Source organism: Lepus europaeus, chromosome 17, assembly GCF_033115175.1.
Source record: "Lepus europaeus isolate LE1 chromosome 17, mLepTim1.pri, whole genome shotgun sequence".
Lineage (NCBI taxonomy): Eukaryota > Metazoa > Chordata > Mammalia > Lagomorpha > Leporidae > Lepus > Lepus europaeus.
In genome coordinates this window covers 59,750,016-59,763,116 of record NC_084843.1, presented here as the reverse complement: position 1 = coordinate 59,763,116, position 13,101 = coordinate 59,750,016, and the positions used below count along the sequence as shown (strand labels likewise).

At 58.3% G+C, this 13,101-nt stretch overlaps 1 protein-coding gene across 1 annotated transcript in view; it reads right to left on the bottom strand.

Annotated features, from left to right (window-relative positions):
* PALD1 (phosphatase domain containing paladin 1) overlaps positions 1-12,684 on the bottom strand; it is a 56,865-nt gene extending 44,181 nt beyond the window's left edge. Inside the window, exon 1 of the mRNA XM_062214869.1 lies at positions 12,620-12,684. The gene's annotated coding sequence lies outside the window, so the exon portion shown is untranslated. The remainder of the gene's footprint in view (positions 1-12,619) is intronic.
* Between the last annotated feature and the right edge of the window lie 417 nt (positions 12,685-13,101).

The following is a 13,101-nucleotide window of genomic DNA, read 5'->3' as shown; positions in this document are numbered from 1 at the left end:
CCGCAGCAGGCAGGGAGCCCGGTGGGGATGAGTACCTGCCTCACTTCACATGGCTGGGCCCTGGAGCACCCTGCCACAGAGCCCTCCCTACCACGGCAGGGTGGTGCACGGGCCTGACCCCTCCCAGGCCTCAGTGTCCCCAGCAGCAAAAGGAGCTGGCTGGGCATTGCACTTGACCTCAAGTAGCCTCCCCCAGCCCCCACACCCATCATTCCCATCAAAGCCCCCACAGTGGGGTGTGAAGGCAGGAAAGGTGGACGGCCTACGCAGACAGGAAGTGACCTCGCCGGATGAATGACAGGCCCACATTCCATCAGGAGCCCCCACCTGCCGCTGACCCACAGGGTCATGGGAGCCAGAGGCCGGTGGGCACGTGGAGGCCAAGGAGGAAACAGGATTCAGTGCAGAAGGCCAGGCACACGGCAGGGAAGTGACTTCACTTCACAGTCTGTCCTCTTGGCTTCCGCTCCTGGCACGGGGCAGTTAACCCTGAGAGCACCACGCTCGTCCCACCACCCCTCGCGGCCCAGGAGGCAGCTGCATGAAGGAGCTTGCGGCAGAAGCTGGGGCCCAGCAGGGGGTACCCGGGCCTGGGAGGAGGGGCCCACTGACCACAGCCCAGGTACTGAGCAGCTCCACACTGAGAAAGATTCAAAGAAAAGGCACCAAGCCCTGTGCCCAGAGAGGGGCCTGAGCCTGCCCCGGGATCAGGAGCTCAGAGCCCAGGCCGGGCTGGCAGGCAGCCCTGCACCCAGTCCTGGCTTCCAATAACTTGCTGCTCTGTGATCCTGGCCAAGTCGCCGAACTCCTCTGGGCCGGGCTCCTTTATCAGTACAATGAGCCCATTATTGACACCTGGTTCACCGGGCTGTGGGGAGGACCGCAGACAGCGCACAGGAAGGGCCGCACCTCGTGAATCTCCATGAATGCTTACTTCCATCCCACCACCAGCGGACCTCCCTGGCTCAACCCTGAAGACTCGAGGTGCCTTTAACATGCGCTCTAAAGAACAATTACCACTTACAAAGGAAGGAAGTCCTGACACAAACTACCAGGGGATGGACCCTGAGCACATTACGCTGAGTGTCTGAATAAGCCAGACCCAAAATGCCCGGACACCCAGCTCGGCCTCCTGACCCCAGCCTCCTGCTACTGCACACTCTGGGAGGCAGCAGGCGCTGGCTCAAGTGCATGGGCCCCCGCCATCCACACGGGAGACCTGGACTGCGCTCCTGGCTCCTGGCTTTGGCCCAGCCCAGCCTCGGCTACTGCAGCCATTTAGGAAGTGAACAATTGGATGGAAGCATGCTCACTTGCTTGCTCTCTCAAATACATAAATATTCTGAAGTACAATCACTGCAAGATTCCACTCCTAGAGTCAGCGTTAAACCTCCACCTGCGGCACCAGCATCCCATATGGGTGCTGGTTCTAGTCTCGGCTGGGCTGCTCCACTTCCGATCCAGCTCTCTGCTGTGGCCTGGGAGTGCAGTGGAGGATGGCCCAAGTGCTTGGGTCCCTGCACCCGCAAGGGAGACCGGGAAGAAGCACCTGGCTCCTAGCTTTGGATTGGCACAGCTCCAGCCATTGCAGCCATTTGGGGAGTGAACCAATGGAAGGAAGACCTTTCACTCGCGCTCGCTCTCTCTCTCCCACTGTCTGTAACTTTACCTCTCAAATAAATAAATATCTTTAAAAAAAAAAAAAAAAAGATTCCACTCCCTGCAGTCCCTGGAGAACTCAAATTCACAGAGACAGGAAGCAGAAGGGTGGTCCCCGGGGTCTGCAGGCAGGGGGGGTGAGAAGTTGGTGCTTACTGGGCAGGGAGTGTTGGATGGAGAGGAGCAAAGAGCTCTGGCTCCTCCCCATCTCTCCCCAGCAGCGACCGCATAAGAGGCGAGCATGTGGCCTCCATCTCTGGGGCCGGGGATGTGGAAGAGGAGGCGTGGGAGGAGACTGCTGAGCAGTAGGCACACACGGTGCCCTGAGACCCGGAACACGACCCTCCAGGGGCCCCCTGACTCTAGCTTGAGTGTGGGAAGTGGGTGGGACTTGGCAGGGAGTCAGAGAGGCTGAGTGGCCACGTGGCGGTGGGCAAGCCTCTTCCCTCTCGGATCTCTCCGAAGTACGGCGAGGATCTGCCCTTGGGCACACCGCCCAGGGAAGGCAGTGAGCATGGTCATGGGATGACACAGCTGTGTACGGCACAGGTGTCCACAACGCCAAAAACCAGAAACAGCACGAAGGTCCCTCCACACGGAAAAAAATAAGCAAACGGCCATCTGACCGCACATGGAACACCACACAGTGATGACAAGGAGCAGCTGACAGCGACACAGCCACGGGGACTTGCAGTGCCTGTGGCGTGGAAGCCGCCAGACAGAACAGCTCTGACTGCACAGTGCACTGATGTGAAGTTCAGAGCAGGAAGACTGGTCCTAGGGGAGGCAGGCAGAGGGCGGCCGCCTGCAGGGGTGGCAGGTCAGGAGCACAGGGACCCCTGCAGGGCACAGAGCTGGTCTGCACCCTGAGCGGGTGGAGGGGCACCGCCCACTCAGGTGACAACTCATCGAGCGGCGCCCCGAGTCACGCCTGAGCAGCACAGGTCAACCTGGAGAATCCAAAGGAATCAGTGACTCAAACTCAGCCCCCTGGGAGCGGTAAGGGCCCAGTGGTAGGCAAGGATGCAGGTCAGCGATCAGGACCATGGCTCAAGTCCAAGTGCATCCTCCAATGGGGCATATTTTGGCTTTTTTTGTTTTTTATCAGAGCTTATTATAAAAGTAATTTAGACTTATCATCACAGGACAAAGACCGATAAGGGTTATCTCTTTCCATCTCCCTGAAAGCCCGCCTTTTTTGGTAAAGATTTATTTATTTATTTGAAAGGCAGAGTTAGAGAGAGAGGAGAGACACAAGAAAGAGATCTTCCATCCATGGGTTCACTCCCCAAATGGCCATAAAGGCAGGAGCTGTGCCGATCCAAAGCCAGGAGCTTCTTCCTGGTCTCCCACGTGGGTGCAGAGGCCCAAGGACTTGGGTCATCTTCCACTGCTTTTCCAGACACATTAGCAGGGAGCTGAATTGGAAGTAGAACAGCCAGGGCACAGACTGGCGCCCACATGAGATGCCGGCATCACAGGCAGTAGCTTAACCCATTAGGCCACAGCACTGGCCCCTAAGCCCACCTCTTAAGCTTCATTCTACAAGAGGCTTTCCCCTTAAGAAAACACAAACATACATTCATACCCCAGCCAATACATGTGACTTCATCCCTGCCTGGTTCATTGTTATTCCAGAAGCAGAGAGACAGGAGACAGACAGAGCTCCCCTCTGCTGGTTCACTCCCCAAATGCCCTCGATTACTGGGTCGGGGCTGGACCTGGACTGAAGCCAGGGGCTGGAAACTCAATCCCGGTCTCCTGGACGGATAGCAGGAACCCAACTACCTGAGCTACCGCTGCTGCCTCCCAGGGTCTGCATGTGTAGGAAGCGGAGTCAGGACTCAGAGACAGGCATCAACCCTGGGCACTCCAATATGGCGACAGGCATCTTGTATTACACCATCATCACCATCATTTAAAATGCAAAAGGCAGAGGCAGAGAGAGACTGCGAGTAAAAGGGATCGGGGGAGACAGAGAGGGATCTCTCATTTGCTGGTTCACTTCCCAAATGCCTGCAACAACGGGAGCGGAGTCAAGCTGAAGCCAGAAACTAGGAACTCAATCCAGGTCTCCCATGTGGGTGGCAGGGACTCAAGTATTTGAGACATCACCTGCTGCTTCCCAGAGTACACACTAGGAGGAAGCTGGACATGAACCCAGGTGCTCCAAGCAGGGGCTTAACTGTTGCGCCAAACCCTCCCCTGATGGGACACAGGCATCTTCCCAGCATCTTCAATCTCCGGGCGGCTCCACCCCATTTAGTGGGGCATGCCTGTTTTATTTTATCACCACTCATTCAATGACAAGCTACTACTGACTGTCAACCAGATGGGCATGGTCCTGGCCCCTCCTGGAGCACCCATGCCAACTAGAGAGGGAGGGAGAAAGGCAGCAAAGAAACACAACAGTGATACATCGTATGCACTGTGCAGTTGTGCACCTGCGCACCTGGCTACAAGGGGACCACACGCTGAGAAGGAAAATGCCACATTGTAGATCTGATCACCACAGGCCTATGCTGACACACCAAGAACAAGAAGACAAGAAGGCCAGACCATGCAAAAAAAAAAAAAAAAAAAAAAAAAAAAAAAAAAGCACGCCAAAGCAGCAGGCACAGCATGCACACCACTTATCCTGAGGTGGAGGGGGACAGAGAACCGAGAGGAGACAGTGTGGCCTCGGTTCCCCGCCACAGGCTGCCCTGAGATCCTGGTGCCCATGGCCAGGCATCCTGGCGGGCTTCTCCAGGACAGGCTACAGCACTCTGAATGCTGAGCTCAAAGGGCCTGTGCAGACACGGCCCCGTCACTCTTCCAACAAGCTGCAGCGTTTCACACAGCAAGCAACGCTGTGTGGGAGGGCGGGTTTCCCCACATCCTCATGGCTTCAAGATGCTATCGATCTGCCCCGTCTGCCCCTGTGAAAGCGCCCCACTTCCTCGTCTGTGGAGCGGGAGAATTGCCCTTCCTCATCCGGGGGGGGGGGGCTAGCAGGAAGCAGGAGTGGAGGGTGGAACCAGGAACCAGACCAAGGCATCCCACGTGGCCACTGCGCCAAATGCAGGCCCCTCCCCCTAATGTTTTACCTTTTTTTAAAATAGACTTTATCTTTTTAAAAGGTTTTTATTTATTTTTATTTATTTGAAAGGCAAAGACACAGAAACAGAGAACCTCTCATCCACTGGTTCACTCCCTAAATGTCTGCAGCAGCCAGGGCCGGACCGCAGGTCAAAGTCAGGATCTGGGAACTCAATCTAGGTCTCCCATGCGGTCACCGGGGAGCCGACCAGTTAAGGCATCACCACTGCCTCCCAGGTGCACACGAACAGGAAGCCGGGATCAAGAACAGAGCCAAGAGAGCAGAGCAGGCACTCTGCAGCTGCTGTAGCCCAAGCAGTGCCATGAATGATGTGCCAAATGCCCACCCTCGCTGACTTCTGTGTTCACACAAGGTCACCTGAGCTACTGGCTTAGAAGGGCCAGTCAGGCGACAAGGGCAGAACCAGCACACCTGTCGGAGTCCACCTGGGATGCTTGGGCTGGCAGAGCAGGACAGGCAAGGAAACAGCTGCGACCTGGTGACGCATCATTTGGGAAGTGAGAAAGACAGGGGGACCATGGACCACTCTGAGGCGTCAGGCCAGAACCACCAGACGGATGGGGGTGGTGGAGGGGGAGCAGGAGCGCAGTGAGGACGGGACACACAGACCTGAAGGCCACAGCCTCCACCCCTGCTGCCAGCTCAGAAAGAAGCCCAGGCCCTGCTGGCCCCACAGAAAAGGGGGAACTGGTCCCGGGGCTCACACGGAGGCTCTGGCAAGCAACACAGAGACAGAGAGGGAAGAAGGGGTCAAACAGGAAGTCTGCGAGCTCCGCTGCCTCGCCAGACTCTACTGCCCCAGCTCCCAGACCACAGTCAAGGCTGGGCCGCTCACAGGCCCTCAGCATGGGTGGGGAAACTGAGGCAGTGGTGCCTCGTCAGAAGCCAGAAAGCACCGGCTGGGCCCAGACAGTGGGACAGGCAGCCAGTGGGCCGTGTGGCTCCTACAGCCCCCTGCTGCCACCCTCAAACCTGCACTGTGTGGTGTGGCCCAGTGTCCCCAGGAATCCTAAGAAGTGACCCGGGACTCTGGGTTTCCAGAGCTGAGGACGTGACTCAGTTCAGACTGCACAGACGCCTGCGAGCTCTTTAAAAAAAAAAAAAAAAAAATGGGACACAATTCACCTACCATAAGTCACCCTTTAAAGCGGACAGCTCAGAGGTTTGCAGCCGATTCACAAAGCTGCGCACTCCTCACCTCTGTACCATCCCAGAACATGCGACTCAGAAACTTCCACACAGAACTGTTGTCTAGCCAGGCAAGCCCACAGCGTACACCCAAGAGAACCAGGCACAAGAACCCACCAAATTCTTCTACCAAGAGCTATCACGGGGCCGGTGCTGTGGCATAGTAGGTAAAGCTGCTGCCTGCAGTGCCGGCATCCCATATGGGCGCAGATTCGAGTCCCGGCTGCTCCACTTCTAATCCAGCTCTCTGCTATGGCTGGGAAAGCAGTAGAAGATGGTCCAAGTGCTTGGGCCCCATACCCTCATGGGAGACCTGGAAGAAGCTCCTGGCTCCTGGCTTCGGATCAGCGCAGCTCCAGCCGTTGTGGCCATCTGGAGAGTGAACCAGCAGATGGAAGACCTCTGTCTCTCTCTGTAACTCTGCCTTTCAAGTAAAATAAATAAATCTTAAAAAAAAATAAAGTGTACAATTCATCTTTCAGATAACTTTCTGTTCCATGAATTTCAAAAGCAAAGCAAGGAGAGAATTCCCTGGTCACCTGAATGACCACCCCCTGAGCACGCCAAGCCGTGCAGTTTTGGGCTCAAGTTTGTTCCTGTGTTTATGATCCAGTTCCCTCTCTGTGAAGGCCAAATCCATCATCACACACAGCACAAGGAGGTCGTGGCTCAGATAGGGAAGGGGGTAGAGAGAGAACTGAGTCACCCACAGCCCGTGGCAGCCAATGCCCAGCCTCGTAGCTGCCCGGCCTTGCTCACGTTGACAACATCTGTGTGGACTGAGCAAAGCCCGTCTCTGTGCCACGTTCCTGATTCCTACAAGCAGTGGGTTAGGAGCCACTTGACGCAGACTGCAATGACACCACTCTTCTGCTCTTACCTCCCAATAGTACAGCCTTCCTGCCATCAAATGATGCCCTGTGAAGGCAGGCACCTGTGGGCAAACGGTGGAACCCTGGCAACATTATTACACTACTCTGCAGCGGGTGCAGGGAACTCAGGCAGACCTTTTATAAAGATAATTATTTTAGGGGCCGGGGCCGTGGTGTAGCAGGTAAAGCTGCTGCCTGCAGTGCATATGGGCACCAGTCTGAGTCCCAGCTGCTCCACGTCTGATCCAGCTCTCTGCTGTGGCCTGGGAAAGCAGGAGATGGCCCAAATGCTTGGTCCCCTTCATCCATGTAGAAGACCTGGAAGAACTCCTGGTTCCTGATAGTGCAGCTCCGGCCGCTTTGGCCAACTGGGGAGTGAACCAGCGGATGAAAGACCTCTCTCTTTCTCTCTCTCTCTCTCTCTCTGCCTCTCCTTCTCTCTGTGTGTGTAAATCTTTCAAATAAATTAATTTAATTAATCTTTATAAAAAAAGAATGCTTTGGAACTTCATAGCGCTGGCAGTTGCACAACACTGTGGCTGTGCCGAAGAACTGAGCGCTTCAATGGTTATCTTTAAGCTAAGTGAATTACTTCTAAAAATTGTTTTAAAGGTAGATGGGGGGCCAGCGCCATGGCTCACTTGGCTAATCCTCCGCCTGCAGCACCGGCACCCGGGGTTCTAGTCCCGGTTGGGGCGCCAGGTACTAGTCCTGGTTGCCCCCTTCCAGTCCAACTCTCTGCTGTGGCCCGGGAAGGCAGTGGAGGATGGCCCAAGTGCTTGGGCCCTGCACCCACATGGGAGACCAGGAGGAAGCACCCAGCTCCTGGCTTTGGATCGGCACAGACCTGGCGGCCATTAGGGGAGTGAACCAACGGAAGGAAGACCTTTCTCTCTGTCTCTCTCTCACTGTCTATAACTCTCTGTCTCTCTCTCACTGTCTCACTCTGCCTGTCAAAAAAAAAAAAAAAGGTAAATGGGGAAAAAAATGATGCCCACTTTGCAGGTGAGAAAACTGAGCTCGGAGGGAACAGTCAACAATACAGGCCAGGGCATATTCACCAGCTGCCCCAGGCCCAAGACCCCCCAGGACTGCGCAGCTCCAGTGTTAGCTCCAGGGAGGGCCCCCCTCTCTGGGCATCCAGAAACCAGAACTGTCCATCAGGCTTGGAGTGAGCATGGCCCAGCTGCGCCTGCAGGTCACTCCCAAAGTCCAGAAGCCCTACCACCGCCCAGGCAGCCTGGCAGCAGGGAGTGAGCTGCCACCCAGACGGTGCTCGAAGGCAGGCTGACCCATCACCCACAGTAGGCTGGAGCGGGCCTTCTGGGCCCTGCTGACCAGACTCCTGGGCGCCAGTGGGGAGCTGCCCCTGGGGAAAGAAGGGGGTCTGCACCCCCACCAGGGGTCCCAGCCACTACAGGGCAGCAAAGGGGATAGATCCCTTGTACTTGGTGGCCAGCAGGAAATGGTTAATCCCTTCCTGATGTTCTCCAGTCCCAGGAAAAGGAAAGGGGAGGAGAAGTGCCCCTCCCACTTTCTAAACAGAAGCTTCAAAAGAAGTGTCCCTGTCCCCCTCCCCCCCCCCCCCCCGGAAGGCCCGGCCAGACAGGCAGGGACAGAGGCTGCTGGGCCCCAGGACATCTGAGGGCACCCACCACCCTCCCCCTGTAAGCCCCCACCCAGAGTCTTGGCAGTGGGCCGTTTCCCTGGGGGACTCACGGCCCTCCCTCCTCCTGGAACTCGCAAAAGCCCCAGCTCCCTGGAAGCCTGCAAGGTCGGGAGCAGCGCACCCAGAGCCTTTGGGAGGCTCCCGTGCAGGTGTCCCCGACGCCCCACGTCTCTTGCATTAGTGCCCCAGCTCCAGCCCAGGTGTGGAAGTCCCAGGAAGCACATGGCACACCTCCAGAGAGAGCTGTCACCGTGCACAGGCCCCTCTTTCTGCTGGGGAGCCTTCCCTCCCCAGGTGAACCCCAGGTCATCCTGTGAAGCCCGCAGACAAGGACCCCACGCTAACACAGACCCTATCATGGCAGCGCCTGGCTCACCGGCCAGCAGAGGCCGACTCTAATCCACCTTTGGATCCCCCGTGCCTCACACCAAACTCAGAAAGTCCAAAGACTTACGAAAGGATGCCATCCAGGTCCCCTCCTACCACGTGGCACTGCACACGCACCATGGCCACCCCGTCTCCTGCTAAGACAGCCTTGGTTGTAAGAACAGCAACAGCACCAGATGCTTCCTGTGCCCGTCCTAGGAGCCGCCGCCCGCACACATCATCTGCCCTCATCCCTGAGTTCAATGAGCAGCTTCCATCAGGAACCCTGCTACTCAACGGAATCAGGGCACAGAGGGGCTACGGTTGCTGCCCAGGGCCACAGAGCCTGCGAGAGAGAGAGCCTGGGGTCTGCTTCACGAGCCAGGGCAGGAAGATGGTCGGGGCAGTGGTCAGGACAAGTCCTGACTTGGGAGGAAGGCAGCATCACAAAGGCCAGTGCTCGCCCACCTTCTCTCTTCCTGGGCCCCAGCCCAAGGCCTAGGAAGGGGTGCAGAGCCTCCTCCCAGACCGCGCCTGCTGCTCCAGGCCCGTGGCCGCACCAAAACGTGGAAAGCCCCTGTCCTGTGCGGGCGCCTGGCCGGGCCAGGGAGGTGCTGCCCTGCTGGGAGGCAGAGCCATGATTTGGGGCTATTCTTAGCAAACCACTGGCTCCCCTCCCAGAGGCCCAGCCTTCCATCCACCCTGCCTGCGGGGAGGCGGGGGAGGGCGTCCCCAGGGCTAAGCAGGGGCTGATGGGCACAGAGAAGAGAACCAAGCTCCCTAGCTCTCCTCCCAGGCGTCCCCAGGGCCCTGTTCCCAGCTGCTGAGGACGTTCTGGGGAGTGCTGGCCACGGACAGGGCCCCTGACCCAAGCCCCACACTGGCCACACACTCACTCTGTCAGGCACTGGGTCACACGCTGGCCACTGGTTTTCTCCCTTCTAACCCTCCCAATATCCCCAAGGACCAGGGGTTCCTGGCCCCTCTTTAAAGATGAGGCAATGGACCTTACGTAACTTGCAGAAGGTCACACAGAGTTGGTGTCACGCTCTGTCCAGAATCTGGGCTGCTGCCCGGTTGCCAAGCTGGGCAAAGGAGACCTGACCATAGCCAGGAGCGGTGGGAGTAGGGGTGGCTGAGCTGACCACAGTAGAGGGCGCGGCCCTCATCACAGACCCAGTCCCATGGTGGCTCTTCCTCTCCCCACCCCCAGCAAGGACATCCAGGCTTGGGTGTAGAAGGAAAATCCCACAGCCAGTACGCCCTGAATCTGAGAGGCAAAAAACAGTTGGAGTGGGGGCCGGCATTATGGCGTGGCAGGTTAGACTACCATCTGCAATGCTGGCATCTCATACGGGTGCCAGTTCAAGTCCCAGCTGGTCTGCTTCTGATCCAGTTCCCTGTGAAAGGCCTGGGAGAGCAGCAGAGGATGATCCCAAGTGCTTGGGCCCCTGCACCCATGTGGGAGAACCAAATGAAGCTCCTGGCTTCTGCCTGGCCCAGTCCCAGCCATTGTGCCCATTTGAGAATGAACCAGAGGACAGAACACCTCTCTCTCTCTCTCTCTCTCTCTCTCTCTCTCTAACTCTGCCTTTCAAATAAATAAAATAAATCCTTTTTAAAAAAATGAATAGTTGTAGAGTACCCAGGCCACACAACCTCACTTCTGGAAACTTCTGAAAACACTAGGAAGATGAAATATCAAAGGCTCATGAAACAGCCCTGCAGCTCAGTAAGCAAAGGACTCGGAGGGGAAAACACAAGACACAGAGCGCGTGGGGACCCTCAACCCCAGAAGTGGGAGTCTACACATGAAGCCCCAGCACATAGCACCGGTACCACCACCACCCCAAACAGGACAACCTCGGGGCACACTGGGGGGGGTCCACAGCCGACTCTACATCTGCTCAAGTCCTGGACCCAATTCTGTGCTCCACGTCTTGTATCTGTCAATGTCGGCTCAAGTCCATGCCTGTGCTCCATGGGTCCACCTCTGCCTGTCCACTGCCGTGTCTGCCCCTTCCATGGGAGGATTCCAATCCCAGTGATGGTATAGACTTGTCTATACCAGAGTCCATGGCCCACATGTGGTTCATGTTTGTGTCCCTGGGCTGCTGGCCCACCTCCGTTGTCCTACCGTGTCTATGCTCATACACAGAACCTTCTAAGTCTCTGCCCCCACGGCCATAAAGCTGAGCATGCACAGGCATCTCTGCCCACACAGGCACCCCCCACCTGTGCCTGGGTAACCAGGGTGGCGGTGTGTGCCACCTGCTTGGAGGCGGCTGAGTGTGCTGGCTCAGGTTCTCATGTCAGCCGTGGGCATCAAGGTGAGCTCAGCAAATCTCGAAGCCAGCACAGGGCCCAAGGCCACAGGCAGGGCCACATCGCCACCTCCAGAAAAGCAGGAACCTGCCAAGATGGCAGAGCCCCAAAAATAGCAGAACCTCACGGAGGCGAGGCCAGAACTGCCTGAGGTGCCACCCACCTCCAGCCAGCCAGGCCCCCATCTGCCTGTCCCCAGATCCGACCATCATCTGGGGCCTGTCTGCACTCACAGGAAACCATGTCTGGCTCAGGGCCTCCCAGCCCCACCCAAACCCCTGGTGATGGAGAAAGGAAGTGAGAACTTCCTTCCCCTCCTCTCTGAACCTCCTGCCAGGCTAGCTGGAGACCCTAAGCCTCAGGACAGGTGGGAGAGTCCCACGCCCAGCCTGACCCAAAAAAACCAACCTGGGCATAGGTACAGGACAATCTGCCCAGCCCTCCTGCTAGGCCCTGCCCTAGGAGGTGGCAAGAGTCCCTGGATACCAGCAGGGTAACAGGAGAACACGAGACATAGCTGCAGGCTCGCCTGAGATCCAAACCCCAGCTCCCCCAGCGACCTCCACGTAGCAATCAATTGTGGGTAGCCTTGCGGCATTTCCATGGCTACCAGTCTAGGACTGGGAAGGAAAACCACATCTCAGCCAATTTTCTGTTCACGTCCTGTCCTCCCCAGTGGGGCTGGGCTGCATGAAGCAGAACCTTCCTGGGCCACCCCCCAGTGCCTGGTGTCAAACAGGTGCTCCGTCCCTGGAATCAGGTTGCCCTGCCCAGAAGCCAAGGAGTTGGAGCCTGGATCCCTAGCTGGGAGAAGAGAGAAGCCCGTTGGCTTCCTCAAGTCAGAGAGCTTTCTTCCATCCTGCCTCCCCAGGACAAGAGATGCTCCAACCACCAGGGCCACGGGAAGGACCCCCCACGCACACTCTCCCCTCCATTCACCACACTCTAAGTCGCTGCCTTCCAGGAAAACTGGACTCTCTCAGGACAGCTAGACTCACAGAGAAAGAGGGCCAGATTGGGCCAAGAATCTGAGCCGGTGCCCACTGGGACCCCAGGACTCGTCCTACGGTCTGCGGGTTTCAGGCGCCCTAGAGATGAGTCCAGGGACCCCATCTCTAGATCACAGGACGGACCCCCTTCCTGAACCGCCCGTGCTCCCAGGCCTGGCATACAGAGCCAGGGTGGCGCCAGCGCATGTCCACCCCAGGCCGAGAGCTACCTCAGGAGAGGGGCCAGCCCAGACCCCGACGTACACAACCCCCCAGTGACTGCTCTCGGGTCAGTGAGGTCCCTCTTGGCTCCCAGGCACCAGTCCGATTGTTCTTGGGGTGGAGACGCAGGACCCCTCCTCTCGGAGCCCGGCGAGTGGGTGGTCAGAGCTGCCCCGGGCCGGATCTGCTCTTCCCTCGCCAGTCCCGGGCCCGGACGCGTCGGTACCTGCCAGCCCGCGGCTCCGGGGGGCATCCGTGCTCCTGCGGCCAGCGCGCTGCGCTCGCACTGCGGGCGCCGAGTCGGGCAGCGGCAGGGCGCGCCCAGCACGGGCTACGGCTCGCTCCTCGCAACGTCCCTGGCCCATCCGCGGGCACAGGCGGCTCCGGAGGCGGGCAGGCCGGGCCCACCAGGCGAGGCCAAGAGAACTGCAGCCCGCGCGCGCCGGCGATGAGAGCTGCGCGCCCGGCCCGTGCGCGCCGCGCCGCTCCCCCGCGCCCGCGTCCCCCACGCCAAGGGGCGGACCCGGCCCGGCCGCCAATCACCGCGCCCGCCGCCGCCCGGCCCGCGGGAGCCGGGGCCTCACCGCCGCGGGGGCGGGGGGCTCGGATTTAAAGACACACTCACCCGAGCCCCACGCCGCTCGGCAGCCGGGAGCCCCGCTCCGGCGGGCAGGGAACTGCGGCCCCGCCCCCCTGGCCCGCTTCCTC